Here is a 9,736-nt window from a genome sequence, read left to right on the forward strand (position 1 = left end):
ATTCTGCTCGGCTACTGTCTGCAGACCTTCATGCACATCAAGATGGTGTGTTTTAATAATGATCAAAGTCCCCCCGCCCTTAAGGTTGAAGATGGAAACAAGTCTGAGTCTCATAAGTACCATTTCCATTTTCTACGCTATGTTTGTACCCCATCATCTCTAGATAAACTCTGATGACAGACTGTAAATATGGCTAGGATTTGTCTTTGCTTTGAATTGACCGTTTCTATCTGGAATGTCTCTCTTTGATATTTTCCAGCTGGCAGATGGAATATTTCCTGATTCTGCCGGGGAGGCTCAAAGTGCCTCTGCAGAAAGAGAGGGAATTGCTGGAGTTGATGATTGAGGCTGTTATGAAACCACTAACAGAAATAACTGAAAAATATTATGCATTACAAAACCCTCCAAGCACATTGCTAGATTTGCTATGACACCCTTGCCATGAAGCCTTCAACCCTTTTTTTGTAAAGAAAAACCTTTAACTAGATTTTTAGCATAAATAAAGCCAATCATATGTAAGCTTTTAAACCTCCATTACTCTACTTTAACAATCAGAGCAGTAGGTTAGATAGCTTTAATATTAAAACCATATTAAGAAAAAATTGGTGTCATAAAAATACAAAATATTAAATTACCAGTCAAATATGTTTTAAATAGAACTGCTGTAGAAATATAATGCAGACCATATGAGTTTCACCAGTGTCATTATTTATCTGTGAGGCTGTATCTTAGCTTTTTTCACTAGACTTCTGGGTTTTTTAACAGAGAGCTCCTCTGATAAATCCTACAGTGTTACTGGAAGGTTTCTAACCATCAGAGGAGTAAAGTTCTGGAACAGCCTTCCAAGGGAAGCAGTGGGGGCAAAAGACCTATCTGGCTTCAAGACTAAGCTTGATAAATTTATGGAAGGGATGATATGATGGGATAGCCTAATTTTGACAATTAATTGATCTTCAACTATTAGCGGTAGGTATGCTCAATGGCCTGTGATGGGATGTTAGATGGGGTGGGATCTGAGTTACTACAGAGAATTCTTTCCTGGGTGTCTGGCTGGTGAGTCTTGCCCACATGCTCAGGGTTTAGCTGATCGCCATATTTGGGGTCGGGAAGGAATTTTCCTCCAGGGAAGATTGGCAGAGGCCCTGGGGTGTTTTCGCCTTCCTCTGCAGCATGGGACATAGGTCACTTGCTGGAGAATTCTCTGCACCTTGAAGTCTTTAAACCACGATGTGAGGACTTCAGTAGCTCAGACATAGGTTAGGGATTTGTTACAGGAGTAGGTGGGTGAGATTCTGTGGCCTGCGTTGTGTAGGAGGTCAGACTAGACGATCATAATGGTCCCTTCTGACCTTAAAGTCTATGATTCTATGAATCCTACAGTGTCATTGGATATTTGTGCATAATTTGTACTGATGACGATGGAAATTATATGCATATAGGAGGCTAGGACAGAACTCAGAATTATGCAATTATCACTTTTCATTATTAAGTGAGACTTACTTTTATGATCAATTATTGTTTGTAGTACAATAGCTCAAAAAACAAAACAAAACAAAACAAAACAAAACCCCCAACTGAGAGCATTGTGGTAGCCGTTGTAGAAATAGGTAAGAAGAAAGCCCTTATCCAAAGGATCATAAAGTCTAAATAGACAAGGGGTGAGAGAGAAAACAAACAGAGTGAACTAACTTGCCCAAGGCCACACAGCAGGATGATGGCAGAACCAGAAATAGACTCTAAGGCTCTTAATTCCCAGTGTAGTGCCCTGTCCACTGGACCGTAGCTAATTAGCTATTGATTATATCCTATGCATGGGCAAATCCTGAAGTCCTTACTTACGTGTGGTCTATACGACAATGTTAGATTGACCCAGCTGTGTCTCTCAGGGGTGTGAAAAATCCACACACCTGAGCAATACAGTTAAGTCACCTTAGTCCCTAGTGTAGACAGTGCTACATTGACAGAGGAATTCTTCTGTCAACCTTGCTACTGGCTCTTGTGGGTAGCTTCTACACTGAAGTGTTCTAGCTGTGCCCCTTTTGCGTTTCAAGCCCTTAGTTCTTACTCAGGCAAAACTCCCTCTGAAGTCAGTAAGAGCTCTTCTCTGCTGACAATTGAGTAAGGACGTCAAAACGTGACCCCATTTGAATGTGCAAGGTACGTGTTGAACATGCAGTCATAACACAGCTGGATGGGGCAAGAGTTTGATACCAAAAAATTATTCCACGATTTGCCTGTAAGCGAGTGGTGAATTTTGGCCCAGTGTCTGCTGATTGTGGACATAATTTTCAAAGGGCCGTTGGCAATCACGGTTTGTGATTCACCCACAACTATAATCTATATTTCTTCTTGAGCATCTGCCATGGGCCTCATTTTGGCTGTGTGGTCCCTAACTGGCTTCCTGGTAATTTCTCGACCATCAAAAAAGCCAGCATGCTAAAGGACAGATTCTGATATGCCCTTGGCATGGGTGTTCAAGGTAGGGAGAGTGTGCAGGGGGCCCACTTCTCTAACCCCCTTACACACTTCTTTGGTAGGAAACCAGACTCAGGATGGGAGTAAGGCAATCTGGGGTGCGTTGACCCTGAACTGAAGTTATGGGCATATGCAAATTACTTGCAGCTATGTCAGTTAGCTCATTAAATAGTTTGTGTCGCCCGTCACTCGTTGCCCCCCCTTCCACCCTTCCCCCCGCAACGAAGGGAGCTGCAGAAAACTTGGTAGCTAGGGACGTGAATGTGGCCAATGGTAGAAGTGAGCAAGGCCAAGACTGGTTCTATGCTTTAGCAAAGGCAGCTGTTGCCCTTCAAGCATGTCTGGCTTTTGCACTTCCTATTAAAATTGTCAAGGCTGCCCCTGCGGCCAGCCCTGGGTGAGGTGAGGTTCTGCGGGGAGGAGATGGTTCCATCCGTGGCAGTACCTTCTGCTGGACACTTCAGCATCCCCCCCTCCCACATGTGTGCCCACACACTGCCCGTTGCTGGGGTAGCATGCAGGGAGAATGGTGCTGCTGCTCTTCAGGCTGGTCGAGGCCTTGCTCCTGCTCAGTGCGCTGCTTCCAATGTTTGTCGGTGCAGAGCCCTGGGCCAGAGGAGACACCATATCCCCCCACTCCCCCAGCTGAACACAGTGTGGTGGGAGGCCTTCCAGTCACACCGTTGCCAGTCCAACCAAGGGTCCTGGGTGGGAGCCTCTGCCTCCCCCAACCTGCCTCTGCAGCTGGGCCGTCTGCTAGGGTGGCCGTCTGCCTCCGAACCACAGGAGTCTTCTGCTGGGCCGGCAGGCACTTCTCCGCAGAATGGCAAGGCCTCGCTCTTCAGCCCATGGCATCTCCTCTGCCAGCCTCTGAAAGAGCAGTGAGGGGTAGGGTGACCAGATGACAAGAACAAAATACCGGGACACATGGAGGGGAGCAGCCACAGGCTCACCCCCCCGCCAGGGCCGGCTCTAGGTTTTTTCCCGCCCCAAGGGAAAAAAAAAAAAAAAAAAAAAGCCGGAGTGCCGCCGAAGCAAAATATCGGGACAAATGGCGTCCCGACCGATGTACATGGGACAAACAACTAAATATCGGAACCTTCCCGATTTTATCGGGACGTCTGGTCACCCTAGTGAGGAGGCAGGCCTCAGCTTCCTGCCACCCTAGGCAATGGCTTTCTGTGGGAACACCCACCTGCCACTCTAACTAGGGTCCCACATGAGATGATGACAGGTATGGGCGAGTACAGTCTATTCAGTCAGGTACAGAGCCCAGATCCTTCAGGAGATTTGCAAATCCACCTCACATCCTAGAGCAATCAAGTGTCTAACAACAGAGAGGTATGACCTGTAACCAGATAGCTTGTCAGCTGGGAGACTCAGTAGGACTAAACAAGTTGGCAAGAGCATGGAGTGAATTACACTCCAGAAACTGGTGCCACGTTCAATGTTGGTAATTTGCGTGAGGGTCTAAAACCTGATCCTTCTAGTCACAGTGTGTCTGACTGCATGATCTTGCTTTCCAATGACGGGGCCAAACTCTGCTCTAATTTACAGTGGTGAAAAACAGGAGTCACTCCGTTGACTGCAGTATAAGAACTTGATTCTGCTCCAGTTCAAGTAAATGGAAACGCTCCCATTGGCTTGAATGGTCCAGGGTCAATCCCCAAATGGAGAAGCCTAGAGGGTTTATTCTCCCTTTGGTATGTAGAATCAATGAGAGTTGCATAGAATGGGACTTGAGCATCAAAGAGGTGTGTATCTAGCATAACATGCTTTTTTTGAGAAATGGGGAAACCCAGCTGAGCAACAATTTAGCATGGAGCCTGCTGTGAACAATTCAAAACTGTAAGTTATTCTGCTCTTTAGAGATATGCTTTTACCTTAAGTCCAGCCTAATCTGGCAAATTTAAGACTGCATTTCTGTCTCAAGTGAACAGTTGTAAATTCAGTCTTTCACAGAAGGCTTATGTGAAATTATAGTGGTTGCTGAGATTTTTAATTAATACTTTTATTACTATTTTTGAAGGTGTGCTATAGCTCCGAGGGTGTTAACTTCAATGGAGCTATGCAGATTTATGCAAGATGAGGATCTGGCCCCAAGTCCTCAAATCTGGAGAAGAAAATCCTGTGGTTTGGAATAAATGACGGAACATTTTTGTCAACAAATTACTTGAACTCTCTACTGGTTGTGCATATTTACTTGTCTAGCAGTCATTCCTCCAGCTGCCTTATCGCAACTGGTCATATTTGTCCATATTCTGCAAAGAACCTTATTCCAGCTAGTTGTCCTGTGAGCTTCTTTGGTCTCTTTAATTAGCGTGCCAATTAGGCTCAGTCATACAGTCATACTTTGTACGTTCTGTTTATTATTAATTGTCTCAAAATGGAATTTTATTGACCCACATTGTAACATCTCTCCAGTAAAACTGATCAACAAAATTTGCACATAATCTATAATGTCCATGCAGATTTGTTATTTTTTCTTCCATTTTAGAGGCAGAAGATAATGAAATGTTGACTACCATAGCCCTTTATAGCAGTCTGCTTGGCAAACTTAAGTTAAGCCTCCTGACACCCTTGAAGGTAAATGTTACCATCACCACTGTATAAATGGGGATGCTAAGACACAGAGAAGTGTGATTCCTGATTTGGGGCATGCAATGCATGTGCAAAATGTATGTGCCATTGCACCCCTAATTTGTGTGTGCAACTGCCATGCCTTCGTGTGCAAATGGGAGTTATTGTGCATGCAAATGGCCAGTTCTGGTCACCTGTGTTAGGATATAGATATTCAGGCCTGTCAGTAAAGGCCTGTACTTTAAGAACTTAGCTGTATTCTTATCACTTAGCTAGTTATAGAGGTATAAAAGAAAGAATCAAAATCACTGTCTGCCGGTGTAAGGGTCTTCTCTTACTGCGGCAGTCTGAGGCCCTGTTCTTAGGCCAAGGCCTTTGGCTAAGCAGCAGAGGCAGCCATAAGCTGGGAAGCGAACGGTCACATCCTTACATTCAAAACTAGTCACATTGAAATCAGGTGCTATTGGGCTGTTAGGAATACAATCCTGTCCTGATAAAGCCTATCGCCTCCAGAGAAAGGGAAGTGCCTAGAAAATGTAAAAGGAAACTTAGTTTGATAGCATCCTGTCTGGCAAGAACTCACTTATCAATAGCTGGGATGTGAAATCCTCTCTTCTGTGTTTGTTCTATCACTGTAGTCCCCATTTCCCTATAGTATGTCTGTATAATCTCTGTCTGATTCTGTGATTGTTCCTGTCTGCTGTATAATTAATTTTGCTGGATGTAAACTAATTAAGGTGGTGGGATATAATTGGTTAAATAATCATGTTACAGCATGTTAGGATTGGTTAGTTAAATTTCAGAAAAATAATTGGTTAAGGTATAGCTCAGCAGACCTCAAGTTTTACTATATAGTCTTCAGTCAATCAGGAAGTAAGGGGGGGAATGGGAACAGGGAATGCGGAAATTGGAATCCTGTTTTGCTAAGGGGGGGGAATGAGAACAGGGACACAGGTAAGGCTCTGTGGTGTCAGAGCTGGGAAGGAGGACACTAAGGAAGGAAACTGGAATCATGCTTGCTGGAAGTTCACCCCAGTAAACATGGAATTGTTTGCACCTTTGGACTTCGGGTATTGTTGCTCTCTGTTCATGCAAGAAGGACCAGGGAAGTAAGTGGGTGAAGGAATAAGCCCCCTAACATCTTGGTGCCGTGACTTGGATTCATCGCATTGGATAGGTGAGTGGCAGCCTGTAAGTCCCCCTCCCCAACAGTCCGCACAGCTGCTTGGGGCGGGGTATAGCGAACTCTCGTGATGGTAGTTGCGGGTTCTGGCAAGCCAGGGTAAAGGATTTTTTGGATAAATGGATAAGGAAGAACCAGGGCCCATACCAGATGCAGGGGTCAACCTGGGATGAGATTAAAAAGGAAATGGAGGCAGTGTTAGGGGACCCAGAGAGATGCGGGGTGGCTGAGGAACCCACCCTCCTTTGGTAGATGGGTAGTGGAAGAAGGTCCCTGCCCATGGGGACTGAATGCCTTCCAGGGAAAGGAGGCACTTCAGTCTGCTTGTGAGAGGTTTGACGTAAGGGCAGCATTATGGGAAGCTGCCAGGAATCTTTCAAGTTTGGTGCTGCTTCAGCAGGGGCTGCTAAAGGGTTGTAAATTAGTTAGCAGTAGTGAAAGACAATTTGGCACAACAGGGTTTAAAGTCAAAAGCAGAGTTAACAGACTACCTTTAGAGACTGGAGCTGGGACTTGGTCCTGGGGGAGTGGAGAGAAAGAGGAAAAAAAAAAGTTTCAAAATGCAAAATGGCAGGGTTTGTAGGAGCAGGTAACAACCCACACTCTTTTCCCGGAGCCAGAATGAGAACCTGGGGATAAGGGTTCCCAACTGTTTCAACCCAGGGAGCCTACTCTTGGCTCAGAGCTAACGATATCCTTTTCTTCTTTTCCTTCTTCTTTTTCTCGGTTTACTTAATTTGCTGCTGGTAGCCTATACTTTAAACTGACCTGACAGTTTTAATTGATTTCTTTCCACCTCTTCCCCTTCCCCTCCCCCTGCCTTTCCATACTTTTGTTTTTCTGAAGTTTTAATGGAGGGTACTTTGGATACTTATGTGAAATGTTTTTGGTTATTTTGGACAAAGTATGAGGGAGGTCTGCTGTGTTCCACTGGAATTTTTGGAGTAAAAGATCCATGGGCATCCATGGAGACAAATGTTTTACTGCCTCTTTGAACAGTCTCAATGTAAAGACAGCACAGGTTAAGGCAGCTGTGTGGCAATAATTGTACATGGTGGCTAAGTTGTTACAGACAAATTGCACTACCTTAAAGAACTAAATGTAAGTGATTTAAAGAAGTGAGTGAAAAGTTACAAAGACCTTTTGCAGAAATTAATAATACAGGGTTTGGAGGAAAGTAAACATTTGAAAGTTGTGGAAATGGTAAAAGGTGACTGTTGTAAAGATGTTAAAGAGTAACAGTTGTGGTGTTACAAGAAAGAAGTTTTTGTTTAATAATAAAACCCAGTTATATAAATGTAACTGTATGTGCAACTCTGTGCAGTCACATTGGATGAAAGCTTGGTAATTAAATTATCCAAGGGGGTCAGGTAGAGTGGCTACTATCACCACTACGCTTCTGTCCCCAGAAGCCCTTACAGCTATTCTGAGGTAAAATAGGCCCTTTTCCCACAGAAATGGTCTATAAGGGACTGCTGCAGGCAGCAGGCAGGGAGAGAATCTGATCAAAATTATTTGAAATCAAAATCACTAAAGGATGTAAGGGGTTTCTATTGGAACTTAACTTGGCTGCCCCTGGTTGTGCCCAGTTGTACAAGATGGGAGTGTAATTGGGGTACAGTTGTGTAAAAAAGAGTAATCACAGTGCAAGGGATGTTAGGCAAAAGAAAATTTTGTGTGTGCACAGGTAAAAGAAAAGGAAAAGGGGAGGAATGATGGGAACACTAAGCCTTGGGGTGGCTCTTGGGGATCGGATTGTTGCTTTGGTGGGTGTGCATAAAAACTCTGTGGGCACAGGGAGGCAATTACACCTTGTGTAAAATTAATATAGGTAATATAATGTTATGGAGGTTAAACTATGGAAGGAATGTGCATTTTCTCAGAACGTGTGCGGTGTATATTGGAGAAGGGGTAAAAGAAATGCATGGTACTTAATTAAAATCCTATTAGGGTTCCAAAAGGAACCACAATAGGTTGTGCTTTCTTTTTCAGATCTTTGTGTGATTTGGAGCAGGAGATGAAAGTGGAAAGTAATCAGAACTCTAGTGGAAGTGGAATGTTTCCCTTTTAAGACAGTCTCTGAGCTGCTAATAGCTTTGGATCCAAAAGCAAGCTAGAAAGCCTCTGTGTAAATGCAAATACCTAGGTGATGGGCACAAAGGAGCTGCAAATAATGAATACATCTGGTCAGCAAACAACTACTAGAAGACTTAGATTATGGCCCTCCAGGAAAGGGAGGTGAAAAAAACAAATCAAGCTTAAAAATAAGGGGACCAGGTTAACCCTAAGGTGTGTGTGTGTGTGTGTGTACAGTGCTAAAATCTAAAGCTGTCTCTCAGCTATTACCTGAGAATAAACTTAATGCTTGATGCAGCGGAGAAACTATTGCAAACCTGGTGAGTTGTACAAGAGGGGAAACTGAGGTACAGCACCTTGTGAATTTCATAAGTGAGTGAGGTAATTCACTAGCCTGACTATAGAACAAAATAAGGACAGCCTGGAGGTAATTCTTCTGTTTTTCCTGCAATTAGCAAGGACATTTGTAAAAGAAAGTGGTATTATTATTAAGCAATAATCTGTCCCCACCAGGGGGGTGGAAATTGTTTCTTTTGTTTTTCAGACACTCTACAAGCAAGCTGGCGCCAGCGGAAAAATAACCCAGAATACCATGGATCTATGTTTTGTGGTGTTTGTCTGTGGTGTTTGTCTTGTTGCTAGCATTGCTGTGTTTCAATGAACAGAAAACCTCATGATGTGGGTGGGGGATGGCTTCCAAAGGCTGGCCTTGGGGGGGAGATGTGTATGGGAACGCAAAATACTCAACTAGGAGGCCAGCACCTGTGTAATAGCTACAGTGGTACCTGGAAATGAAACGGCAACTAAGGGGGGGGGCCCACAAGCCCTGTGGAAATAATGAGAAGGGGAGGAGCTCACTGGGAATCAATGGAGGGGTGTGTGAAATGGTGTAAATCAAGAGAAGATATTTGGATGTGCCCCTCTCCTATGACTATGGAGGAGCAGGATCAATGGCCTATGCAAGGGGTGGACAATTGGGTGTTCTGTGTATAAGGTGTTTTGCTGGGAATGTACATATTACTAGGGGCACAATTACATCAGCCCATAACCAAACTACACCCATCTACACGCTGCTATCTGGACTTTTGTGCACAAATGGATCTGTGAATCTTATTGCTGTGAATAATCAAACCAGGGCATACTGCCTGATTGCATACCAAGTGGTCAAGCTGGTTTGGACAATATCCCATTTCTCTGTGAACATTCAGTGGACTTATGATATGGACAAAAGCACGCAAAACCTGCAGAGGCAGCTTTTTGCAACTGCCAACAACTGGACACATCAGATCGTGACCCCATCGAAGGAGGAGAGGCAGTGTTTTGGGGGTGTCTCGGACATTGGACCATACTGCAGTGGTCAGGACTCAGTGTTGCTGTGGATTTTGTATTGTTAACTGTACTTGTGTTACGTTGCATATGGAG

This window comes from Lepidochelys kempii, chromosome 11 (genome assembly GCF_965140285.1).
Source record: "Lepidochelys kempii isolate rLepKem1 chromosome 11, rLepKem1.hap1, whole genome shotgun sequence".
Lineage (NCBI taxonomy): Eukaryota > Metazoa > Chordata > Testudines > Cheloniidae > Lepidochelys > Lepidochelys kempii.